Here is a 13,649-nt window from a genome sequence, read left to right as displayed (position 1 = left end):
TCACTCGCCGGACACATTGTGCAAAAGAAGCGGTCAGCTTTACTGTCAGAGAATTTGAACAAGTTAGTTTGCCTCACCAACTGGCTAAAGACCGAGTAGCTAAGAGGGCCTTTAGACGCATTAGATTGTATCATGGTGTGGTTAATGGTTGTGTGACAAAACATATAAAAATGTCAACCATCCTATGGCTAAGTAGCTCAAATAATTTCTGTTTAATTTAAAAAAAAAAAAAAGTTTTATTCAACCACACAATGGCTAAGGAACCCGAATTCTGTTTAGGATGAAGATTATATTAATGTTCCATATGGAAAAGCAATGATAACTGCTGAAGAACTGCTGAGTTGCAGCACAAAAGAAAAGTTAAATGTCATAAATCTTGTTTTCACAAAAATATTCCGAAAAAAATCGGTAATGTGATTAATCATGATTAATCCATAGAAACCTGTGATTAATTTGATTAAAAATTTTAATCATTTCACAGCCCTAATTTAAAAGTTTGGAGAAAGTCGGTACCACAGCTTTAGAAACACAAACTGAACAACCGTATAGTGTGTCCTGTTGCCTGAGGAGCAGGTCTCCGCTGTCTAACTTCCTCAAAGCCAAAACTTTAGGCACTGTAGCACCATATGGCTGCTCCTTATGTTAAGGAAAACTTTTCCCCCCACATCAAATGTCTACCTCAGAATAATGCATGTCTGGAAAAAAGATCACACAGATTTAAGTAGTGCCCCCCCCCCCCGCACGGTGTTTTAAACAAGCACTTTGTGTTCTTCCATTTCCTGCAGCGATCCTCTGTGTTCTCTCTGGTGTTCTCATTGTTCCAGGGCTGCAGCTCTCAGGGGGGAGCACATTGAGCAGGCAGAGTGTGTGTGTGCGAGTGCGAGTGTGAGTGCGTGTACTCGTTCTATTCATTGGGATTTGAGACAGGAAAAAGGGGAAGAGGACACGATTGGTGACAGGAAGAGGAGGGGCAGTCACTCACCTAGCCTGCCCTATCAGCAGCACATGTTCTGTCCTCTGGGTTCAATAAAAACTGACACACACCCAGATCTCACACCAATTACAATGAATTGACAATGACCAGGTAAAGAGTCTGGTTTTACGTTATGATGCCACATACTGTAACTGTGTGGTAACTTTCACATAATACACACCTGTTTATACTGTTTATATAACTCCCCATTAAATACTGTGTATTTATTGTAATGTTTAAAGGCTATAGACAATCAAAGGTATAGCATGAAGAAACAGGAAAAATACTAACATAGTGCTGAGCCAAGACTCTGTAAATTCTATTCAATATGAAACTTCAATGAAAAATCAGGAGCATTATTACATTGTTGAGTCCCTTAATACTCCCCCACTTCCCTTCCCTGTCTGCGGCTCTGAGGCCTAAGCTCATTGGTTCCTGCTGAGGATGTAAATCTTAAAAAATGGGTCACATACAGAGTATGAGAACATGTCAGCAAGTTAGTGTGGCTCACTCATGTGTTTTTAATAGTTTTAGTAAAACAATGGAGCTCTATGGTGAAGATGAATGAGTCATGTCAGGCCCTGGCTACATGGACAATAGATATTAGATTTGAAAGAATTCAAAATCAGTACAAATATCTACTTTTTTAAAGTCCAGACTCCTCGTCCTGGGTAAAACCTGACACTTACAGTACCCACAATGCAACTTCACCCGTATCAGTTCAGTAAGATAGTTGTGTTTATAGTGACTAACACAGATTCAAGCTGTTGGCAGCCAGCTGGGAAACTCGTTTCTTTCTAAATTCACACGTGTTTTTTGTATTATTTTTTCTCATGTTCACACTTACAGCCTCAGCAGCTTTCTTAAAGGTTCAGTGCATATAATTTAGTGACATCTAGTGGTGGAGTTGTATGTTGCAGCTGAATACCCCTCATCACCCTACCTTTCCAAACATTAGAGAAAACCTGTGGAAGCCTTCAGTCGTCATAAAAACTCAAAAGGTGTGTACTTAGTACAGTTTGGGCTACTGTAACAAACATGGCGGCCTCTAGAGGACCTGCTCCAGATGTCAATATTATGTATCTAAATATAAAGGCTCATTCTAGGGTCAAGAAAACAACTCGTTGTACAATTTAGATGAAACACTGGTGAAACCTCTTTTCTGAACAAATAAACATTAAGGAAGTGATATGCATGTTTCGTTTGTTAGTGTCTGAGAACCTACCACATAACCTTCTATTTATTGTGCTGTAAATAAAGTGCTACCACCGTCATTCAACAAGTTCTGAGATACACATTTAACTATTGAAAAGGGGGAAGTAGGGATTTCGGAGGAGAGGAGTGTTGAAACCAGACGGGGCAAAAGGTTCAAGAAAGGGACGTCAGAGGGAGAGTGAAGGATAAGATGGAGTGAAAGTGGTTTGACGTTGGTTCAAAAGAGGAAAAGAGGTGATTTGGTGGGAGCTCTGGTGGGAACGGCGTTAGTGTGCAGGTCCCAGCTGAGGTCACGTCCCCTGGCTGTGTTTTCATAAACTCCTGCGTCTTGGGGTAATCAAACAAAACGCTGGCACTCACAACACTCGCCCAGATAACAGACCCCGGAGCCAAACGTCATAACACTGAGATGGCAAACTGTAGGAAGTGATGCAGCATCCTCCTTTCTTTTCCCACCTTTTCCCTTTTCCTAATAACGGGCGGACTCTTGCGCCTCTTCCCTGTTTTCATTTCCCATTACTGAAAGACGATCAGACTCCACCAGCTCTTTCTCCCTCGTTCCTCTCAGAGTCATAAAGGCCAGCTACAACAACAAATGGAGTCTCTCTCGGCTGGGTGTGGTGGCCTGTGGAGCACAGCTGGGTCCTGTTCTTTCTCCTTAGACAGCGACTGAATTCTCACCCTCATTTTCAGGACAACCCCGCCCCCAAGTCCCTAACTTTTTTCTTTAATATTTGTCCTTTTTGCTTTAATTTTCTTTAATCCTTTCAAGGGACATCCCTTGTCATTTTTTCTCTGAGTCGATTTTATTAATCTATCTCTTAAATCTCTTAAAACTGTTTTTGTCAAACAACCAAACTTTGCTCCGTTCTTCTTTCTCGTCTATTTAAAAGTGTGGTTTCTCTCTTGTACCATCAGCCTGTTCTTTCTCTCACTTAATCTGTCAATCCCTGTCTCCCTCTTCCTCTCCTCCTCCTGGGCCCCCTTTTCCCTCTGACACATTTCCTGTACACCAGAGAGGGTTATCAACACAACTTCTGAGTCATACGAGTGTTTCGCAACGCTCACAAGTTTGTCATCTGTGTCAAACAACAAAATAAAGTAAAATGTCACAAAACGAACAACATACGGAAACACACATACGTAGTTTTGAATTGTTTTAGTTGAGAAGTAAGCCTGGAGCACTGTAAGTTTTATCAAAACCTTTGAAGTAAAAAGCTCAAAGTTGCTATTCTCAAAATAAAGAAAATGCTCCTGTGAGTGTTGCAGCTGTTTCCTGAACATTTCTACAGGAATGGGTGAAAACACACTTTGTGTCAGGCTTCTATTAAGTGTTGCTTAATCAACCAAGTTTCAGTGAAGACACACTAACTCATTGTTGTCAATATACAATATAGAAAAGTATTTGTTAGATGAGGCTTTTACAAAAATCTTGTTTGATTTTGGTTTCATATGGATTGTTTTTTATTTTCAATATATAGGATATATACAGGATGTATAGAGGATTTTTCATGGGAGGTCTGTTAGTCCCATTAAGTTTATTTTTGATCTGGTAATTACATTTATATAAATACATACACATCAGAGAATCAAACTCTTTGGACATTAACGACTCAAATGTAGGTTATATGCTGCTGCCTCTGGTGACACATCAGTGTGTGCGTGCATGTGTGCAACCATATAAACTCTAATGAACTGCTTTTAGAGTGGGCCTAACCAAATGGCAATAACAGATCAACTTGTGTGTGTGTGTGTGTGTGTGTGTGTGTGTGTGTGTGTTTGTGTGCTTGTGTACGTGTGCCAGTACAGACCTGCCCTTAGTTTAATTAGATCTGTGATTCAAAGCCAAGTGACGTGTGGTCAGAGGAGCAATCAAACCCAAGTAGCACAAGTTGGGCCCCATGAGCACTTGCACAAATGTATTCAGGCATCCGTGCACACGTACTCATTCTACCACACAGGCAAAATAAACACTAGGTCTTGTTACATTGTTCTGAAGGTTCAGTTTCACACAATACTCAAATATTCAAAATGAGAAGATTGGCCTTTTTTTTTTTTTTAGCTGAATTAATTTGAGTCATTAAATCTCTTGTTTTCGCAGGAAAATTGGGTCAGAGGATATGATTCCAGGAAAAGACATTTGTGTACATGAGCAAACGTGTGTTGCTGTGAGGCAGAGAAACAGGGATACGCACGCACACACACACACACACACACACACACACACACACACACACACACACACACATACTGGTTTCCATGGTTTGTGGGGCGTGCACTTTTTATCATAACCTGTGGGGACCACCCTTTCTAGAGGTTGTGGAAGTATGAAAAAAATCAGGGACACTAAGAAAAAATCTGTTAGTACATGCACACCTTAAAATATCTAAATTTATGAAGTAGTATTTTGACTGTGCAAAATGGGGACCTTAGAAAAAACGGGTCGGTATGGCTGATGGGGACCTCATTTACATATCATTTGCATGACTCACACAACTTGTTATAAGACTAATGGGGACCATGCTTCAATAAAGCATTATTATATACATTATTACTGATACCGTAAGTCCTTCCATTATTACATTTGTTAGAGCTGTTTGTTTAAAACTAATAAAGTCTAGCCAAAAAAGAACAAAAGTTGTTGATAGAAAATGTAGAGATATAACATGATACCTGTAAATGGTGATAGGGATGCAAAGCATCACTTTGTACAGAAAATCTTGCTGTTCATGAACTCCGCCTTACAATGAAGCAGAATTTGATAGGACTATTAGTGTAATGTGGTTGAAGTGAATACAAACTTATCAAACAGTGACGGGCTATCTATATCCCTACAAAGAATAATTCTTATTCAGTCAAATTTGTAAGATATGTTTAATTTCAGACAACCACATAGCAACCGCTTACTGGTGGTAATCTTCCCATTATTTACTTAATTTCCTCTTGTTGGCTGTAATGCGGTTATATATGTAGAATTTCACATTCTGCCAGCTCCGGTCCTTAAGAGCTTCTGGTTCAGCCCTTAAACACTTCTCACAGTCAAACTTTGCTGGAACAATTCAAGATGTGATGAATCGATTCATGTGCCTTTCCACTGCCTTCACGTCTGTCCTCTTCCAGGGTGTTTTCTTCTTTTGGGCAGTTGTACCTTTAAGTGGTCGGAAAAACACATTTGTAAATACAAGGACTCCAAAGTGTGTAAGAGTTATAATCCAAAGTTACAAGTTCTATAAAGTATAAACTAACTTCTACAGTATAAGAAAACTAAAATATACAATTACTCGGCCAAGAAAACACTGATATGTGCATTCTGCCTGAAATTGTCAGTGGGAAAGAGGATTTTGATTCAATTTTCTTATAAGCTGTACATGCTGTGTTATATTAAAAAATACCCTGTTCATTCTGATCAATGACATGGACTCACATTCACTGACATAAATTTCTCAAAATTGTCATGAAGAAAATACTGTATTTATAAAATGTTGAATCTGTTGGATAAATAAAAACAATGTACTGATTCACTCATTAATCTAACTAACTATGGATTTGTAAGGACGTAGGACAGGTGGTTGGTATAGGGACTAGTTGTTGTTTGTATGTTTATACTATTAAAACTAACTGTTTTGAGTCCTACTTTAAGCACCTAATAGACTCTAGAATCAGCCAAACAACCCTTTATCTGATTATTGCAGACATGACTATACAGATAAAACTAAATTAAATGGGGGCAGCAACAGTTATGCAGCAAAGGTCTGAAATGACAAAGTATTGGTGGTAACATCTTCAGTTGGCGACACCGAAAACAGTCTCTGATCTGGCCTTTTTTTTATGACTGCTATCTAACGATGTCCTTTATAGTCTGACTTGACCGGGGTTCTTCTACTGCTCTGTGGGCTTCAGGTGTAATGTTTTGACCATCCAAAATCATGTTGTCTGGTGTTGTATAATCGCAGACAGTGGGGCCCATTGAGCTATCAGGATCATTAAGAGGCAGAAATGTGTTCTTAAAGTTTAGTTGAACTGAAGCATCACTGTCACTGTCACTTTCGGATATGGTATCTGGTACGTGATCATCTGCACTCTCTGATGACGAATCAAATAGTTCAGAATCTTCCAGATCTGTGTCTTTCATCTAAAAAATGTATGAAAAGATTATAAATATGTAGAGCTGTAACAGTTAGATGAGAAATTATTCATTGTGCTGTTTTGCAAGTTTTGTGTCATAATTTGATTATTTTAGCAGTTTATATTATAATAAGCAGAATAATTTGACTGTTCTGAAAAAAAAAGACTATATCGAATTGCAGCAACTTGAAAAATTGAAGTGCAACTGAAAGTGATTGTAGGCTGTCTTAATTTTGGTACAAAAGTCTCAGTTTCATTTTTGAACTCTGTAATCTGAAAATAAAGGCACATACGTAATAAATAATTTAGTAAAAGTGCATATAAGAATTTTTGAGACCAAAGTTGTGTCTGCTCTGCTAAACTAATTCTGAATTCACAATCTAGAAAAAACATGTTTCACACATTTTACACACAACATTATAGTTCATCGTGGGGACCAGTTTTATCTAACTTTTCAAAAACAGTTACTACTTGCACACTGTCAGAAGGTGTGTTGTGGGGACCACGTGAATACAAAATGTAGAGTGATAATTTATCAAGAAAGAAAATACTGTGAAGTTTGAAATCGACCATGAATATACCTCTACCACTAACCTTCAAGATGCCATACTTGAAATGTCATTGTATACCAATTTACATAACTTCTGACCAGTAAAGCTATTTCTCATTCACACAACTTAAAACAGGCTTTGTGGGGACATATTACACACAACATTATCGTTCATTGTGGGGACCAGTTTTATCTAACTTTTCTGAAACAGTTTGTTCTTCTGACCAGCGAAGCTCTTTCTCGTTCACACAACTTAACACATGCTTTGTGGGGACATTTTACACACAACATTATAGTTCATTGTGGGGACCAGTTTTATCTAACTTTTCAAAAACAGTTACTACTTGCACACTGTCAGAAGGTGTGTTGTGGGGACCACGTGAATACAAAATGTAGAGTGATAATTTATCAAGAAAGAAAATACTGTGAAGTTTGAAATCGACCATGAATATACCTCTACCACTAACCTTCAAGATACCATACTTGAAATGTCATTGTTTACCAATTTACATAACTTCTGATCAGTAAAGCTATTTCTCATTCACACAACTTAACACATGCTTTGTGGGGACATTTTACACACAACATTATAGTTCATTGTGGGGACCAGTTTTATCTAACTTTTCTGAAACAGTTTCTACTTCTGACCAGCGAAGCTCTTTCTCGTTCACACAACTTAACACATGCTTTGTGGGGACATTTTACACACAACATTATCGTTCATTTTGGGGACCAGTTTTATCTAACTTTTCAAAAACAGTTACTACTTGCACACTGTCAGAAGGTGTGTTGTGGGGACCACGTGACTCCAAAATGTAGAGTGATAATTTATCAAGAAAGAAAATACTGTGAAGTTTGACATCGACCTTGAATATACCTCTACCACTAACCTTCAAGATACCATACTTGAAATGTCATTGTTTACCAATTTACATAACTTCTGATCAGTAAAGCTATTTCTCATTCACACAACTTAACACATGCTTTGTGGGGACATTTTACACACAACATTATAGTTCATTGTGGGGACCAGTTTTATCTAACTTTTCTGAAACAGTTTCTACTTCTGACCAGCGAAGCTCTTTCTCGTTCACACAACTTAACACATGCTTTGTGGGGACATTTTACACACAACATTAGAGTTCATCGTGGGGACCAGTTTTATCTAACTTTTCAAAAACAGTTACTACTTGCACACTGTCAGAAGGTGTGTTGTGGGGACCACGTGAATACAAAATGTAGAGTGATAATTTATCAAGAAAGAAAATACTGTGAAGTTTGAAATCTACCATGAATATACCTCTACCACTAACCTTCAAGATACCATACTTGAAATGTCATTGTTTACCAATTTACATAACTTCTGACCAGTAAAGCTATTTCTCATTCACACAACTTAACACATGCTTTGTGGGGACATTTTACACACAACATTATCGTTCATTGTGGGGACCAGTTTTATCTAACTTTTCTGAAACAGTTTGTTCTTCTGACCAGCGAAGCTCTTTCTCGTTCACACAACTTAACACATGCTTTGTGGGGACATTTTACACACAACATTATAGTTCATTGTGGGGACCAGTTTTATCTAACTTTTCAAAAACAGTTACTACTTGCACACTGTCAGAAGGTGTGTTGTGGGGACCACGTGACTCCAAAATGTAGAGTGATAATTTATCAAGAAAGAAAATACCGTGAAGTTTGAAATCGACCTTGAATATACCTCTACCACTAACCTTCAAGATGCCATACTTGAAATGTCATTGTTTATCAATTTACATAACTTCTGACCAGTAAAGCTATTTCTCATTCACACAACTTAAAACAGGCTTTGTGGGGACATTTTACACACAACATTATAGTTCATTGTGGGGACCAGTTTAATCTAATTTTTCTGTAACAGTTTCTGCTTCTGACCAGCGAAGCTCTTTCTCGTTCACACAACTTAACACAAGCTTTGTGGAGACATTTTACACAAAACATTGCATTTCCTTGTGTGTACAAGTTTTACCTAATTGTTCACACACAGTTTCTACACAAACTCTGAACAAAGAGTGATCATATAATGATAAAACAGTGATGGACATGAATTTACCTCTTCAGGTGTGGTCTTTGGCCCAAAGGCACAATCCATCAGACTCTCTGAGTGGACAGGATCTGAATCATCCTCCTCCATGGTGTTAACAGTGATGCTGGTTGTCTGTAAACAAAAGTAAAACGTTCCCAATATTTACTTATATTATATTCTAATATTTCTATTCAGATAAAGTTTTGAGATTACATCCATGTCATAAGCGGGACTGGATACATTTGGCAAATGACCCTGATTCTTTAACATATAAAGTGATAGCATTTCAATGCTTTGTAATTATGCCCAAACCCATTTCGCCCCTTCTCCCTAACCCTACCCCTTGTTTTCGAGGGTATTCTTGCCCCTTGAAACAGAGGTTGAAATCTTCCCCATCTAATTGGGACAGCCCTCCAAGAGCCGTTACATAACCAGTGGTCATCGCAAAAACCTGCGACGACATCAGTAGTCTTCGATGTTAACACAAGCGACAAAAGGTTTTGCTTGGTATTTCATTTTAAAAACATTATTGAGATCTTTAATGAACCAATGCTATTGTTTGCAATCACTAAAGTGACAAACCTATAATATCCTAATATCATCTATGCTAATGCAGGTGAATCAATGACTTTTCCATTCATCCAATGGAAGTTGAAAAGTTTGGACACTCTGCACTATTTCACATATAAATCCAAATCAGAGCTTCAGGCTGCTAGCAGAGGTTTGTAGACAACCCTGCTAGGATGCAGTGTTAATAGAGGATCATTGAGTTCAGTAACATAATATCTATAATGATCTAAACTGACCTTCAATAGCTTCTTAAAACTTTTGTAAATTAGATTCCTGTTTGTTATTTCATGTTCCTGTTATTTTCACTACACTAAGTGGTCGCTCATGCATTGCAGCTTAAAGTCCAAACAAGTTGTGATAGGCAATCCTGGTATTTTTTGTATATGTAACGTGTACATGGTTATAACAATATTAATACAGCCAAATTAGGTCCACATATTTCTCATTCTACTAAATTTTTGTGATACTTGACTCATTGTATTTGCTGTGTTCTGTGCAACATACCTGTGTTCGCCATGGGCAATCTTCACCTCCATAATTATAGGCGATTTCTTCTCCTTCTTTAATGTCATCCAGGGCAAATAAACAAAGGTGGGGTTCTCCATTAAAATCAATTTTTTTCATTTTGGAGTTAGGACGTCTGTGTTCATCATTAACTTGTCACCCAATTGAGCCATCTTCTCTAAAGGCATCAATACTTGAGAAATTGGAAAAATTGAAAAAGAAAAAATACAAATGTCACAATATATCACAATAAAATCAGAGCCCCACTTAGTATAACTTAAAATAGTATATGAAGTGTAGTTTAGGAATTCTTAAGTCCACTTGAAGGCAAACACGAATGCAGCACATCAGGGGTGGTAAAGTTTTCTCCTTCTCTGGGATTCTGCATCACTTATTATATCTGCAGATGCAGATTAAGATGCATTTATTATTCCCAAACACATGCACAGACATGCAAAGGCACACTCAAAGGCACACTCATGCAGGTAGGGAAATGTAATCTCTGCTCTTGACCCATCTGGTGCAGGACACACAGAGCAGTGAGCGACCATGTACGGCGCTCGGGGAGCAGATGTTGGGGGAGTAAGGTGCCTTGCTCAGGGGCACTAGACAGGGTAGGGAAACTCTTGGATTTTTGGACAGATCAATCCAGGTTCGTCTTTTGTTGTCTCTCCGTGGAGTCGAACCAGAGACGAACCAGAGACCTTCTCTGCCCATAGTCCAAGTTTCTGCCCATAGTCCAAGTTTCTGCCACTAGACCACCGCCTCTAGACCTCCCCCCTATATTGTACAACAAAGTCTCCTTTGCAAATTGTACCCTTTGCAAATATACCACGTCCTGCAAACAATAAAAACATTTTCAATAAAACAGGAGGATCCATTAATTATATTTGTTGACAATGAGTTTATGCTAATATATACTACAAAAGAAACCAAAACTGACCACTGCAGCATTCTAGTCCCTATTAAATGTACTCTGGAGCTTTTCTTTTGATTTTAAATGATAATTATTTATTGATTATTTACAGCAGATACCACCTTACCTTTTACTGCATACATATACTGGACCTCTAATTTGCAGATTTTGTCAGTCTGTGAAATATCATGTTGAATTGCTGATCCGTGGTGGCATTTCTGAAGGAAAAGATTAAAACAAATGAGTTTACTTTAAAATATTTGTTTGATTTGTTTGCTTAGTAAGATTTTGTGGTACTACAAATTGTTGTTGTTGCCTAAAACCTCATGAGGATTGTTTTTCTTGCAAAATTCAACTACAGAAACATTCTCCTTCACTCTCTGTCATGAGTAACGTTTCTGCCTACAGGATGATGCATACTCCCGTGCGTTGTTGCATAAACTATACACATCTACAAACATATATGCACCGTATATCTGTCTTGTGCATGTGTGAAAGCTAAACCGGGTCAAAATCTAAAGCCAATTCTTTAGATTTTACCTGCAGGTCATGCCTGAAAACAGCTTAAATGAGAGATGTTTATGTCTGAATAATTATGAAGGAGTTTGGCTTTCACATATAAAAAACACAGCAGTAGAATTCAGAGAGGAGGAGGCGCCTGGGTAGAGCAAGCCAGAGGCATGACATGATGACAAATTCAGTAGCAGAGAGCATAGTATTTTTGTTAACAGCACATCAAAGATGATGGCAAAAGAATGTCATTGTATTTAGTTTTGCATTTACACCAATGTTACAAGCATTTGAATATGTCCACATTATCAACAAAGAGTCAACAGGGAGATTTTTCATGCTGAGATATTTTTATTATCCCAGTCTCACGTGCGTGAGCTGTTAAAAACACTATGAATTTGCCTACTCGCCGGCTCTGAATCCTCCGGATAATCTCCTGCTGTATTTTCTCAATGGCTTATTCGGACAATCTGCAGAGTTTTTACTGGGGGGGTGACAGGAGAAACTCTGGATTATCCGGAGCGTTTGCGTTTTTACAAACTGCCCCTATCTGGATAGTCTCTTGGTATAATCCAGATTGCAGTGCATGTTTAAAAGCAATTTAAAGAGAGTAAAGTAAGAAGGAAAACACAGCAGCAGCTATTTTTCTGTTGTGATTTTAAATAGGAAATAAATGCATCACTATTTTTACTTCATTTAAATTCAACAAATGTGGTGTTATTCCCACATAATAACTGGTAGTGTTGACACCTTTTCTCTTATCTACCAGGGCAACACAGAACAGAACTGGGTTAAATGAAAACCATGAAAGAATTATCCATAGACTATTCAATATTATTAAGATTAAGATTAAGATGCATTTATTAGTCCCAAACACATGCACAGACATGCAAAGGCACACTCATGCAGGTAGGGAAATTTAATCTCTGCTTTTGACCCATCTGGTGCAGGACACACAGAGCAGTGAGCGACCATGTACGGCGCTCGGGGAGCAGATGTTGGGGGAGTAAGGTGCCTTGCTCAGGGGCACTAGACAGGGCAGGGAGACTCTTGGATTTTTGGACAGATCAATCCAGGTTCGTCTTTTGTTGTCTCGCCGTGGAGTCGCACCAGAGACGAACCAGAGACCTTCTCTGCCCACAGTCCAAGTTTCTGCCACTAGACCACTGCCTTATGAATACAGATACACCTTTCAATTACATTGACCTCATCACACAAGAACTTCTCTCTCCCCTGCTTTAGCTGTACAAACACTTTAACTTTCTATCTGCAAAAAAAGTAATATTCACAGTAAAATTTCTCAGCTTTTACCTGTTTATTTGCCTGACTTTAATAACCTTTCTACTGCTCTACTTTTCTATTCTAGACATTTTATCATATTAGTGACTTGTCATTTGTGATTGTAGCTAATTTAACTTAACTGCAGGTTTTAGATTTAATCTTCTATCATTTAATTCCAGATTTATGCCTCTGACCATGTTTCTTTAATAACCTGCTCTGCCTCTTCCACATGAACCTGCCCATTGTTAAATAAGAAAATAAGTTAAAAGGGCCGGTTCATAACCAGCTTCCAAATAGAGGCTATCCAGAGCAGCCAGGTTACACTTCCTTTGTTGTTTAAAATTTAAAGCCCCTCAGCGGAAGCTACAGTCAGACTTAAATTATTCTGTATAATGGTACTGTCTACAATGAGAACAACTGTAATTTGAATTGTCTGACTATAGTCAAAACCTGTGCTCTATAATGTTCTCTATTGATTAACTTAAACATACTAAATATAGCATAACAGGGCTTATATTGATCTTAAGTTCATCATAACAAAATGAGACTCAAAACTCAGAAATGCTTGACTTGATTGTCTCCTTCAGTTTACATAAACTCCTACATATATGCATCATGCATGCAAGTAGTAAGAGAAATGCAGTAAAACATTTGAGGTCTTACACTTAGCCTTTGTAGCTAATCAGAGCTATTAATCATGCTAGCTAGGTACAGGTAATACATGCAATTTGAGGATTCAACACTGCTTATACTTATTTAAGATACAACTGTGCTTACCTTATGCTTTACTTTTGCTCCTCTGCACATGTTCTTATCTTCTTAGCTAGTTTCTCCGGCAAATAATCTTCTTTTACTGTTGATAGCTACCTCTTGATGCTGAAAATGTCATCGCTGCTTGAATCATTACTAATGGGGACAAGGAAGTGGGTGGCACCCA

General features: G+C 38.1%; 1 protein-coding gene across 1 annotated transcript in view; it reads right to left on the bottom strand.

Moving 5' to 3' along the window:
* atg7 (ATG7 autophagy related 7 homolog (S. cerevisiae)) overlaps window positions 1-13,649 on the bottom strand; it is a 66,268-nt gene that overhangs the window by 13,902 nt on the left and 38,717 nt on the right. The window lies entirely within an intron of this gene.

This window comes from Pleuronectes platessa, chromosome 2, assembly GCF_947347685.1.
Source record: "Pleuronectes platessa chromosome 2, fPlePla1.1, whole genome shotgun sequence".
NCBI classification, from domain to species: domain Eukaryota; kingdom Metazoa; phylum Chordata; class Actinopteri; order Pleuronectiformes; family Pleuronectidae; genus Pleuronectes; species Pleuronectes platessa.
Note: the sequence above shows the minus strand (reverse complement) of the source record. Positions and strands in the feature narration are given on the sequence as shown.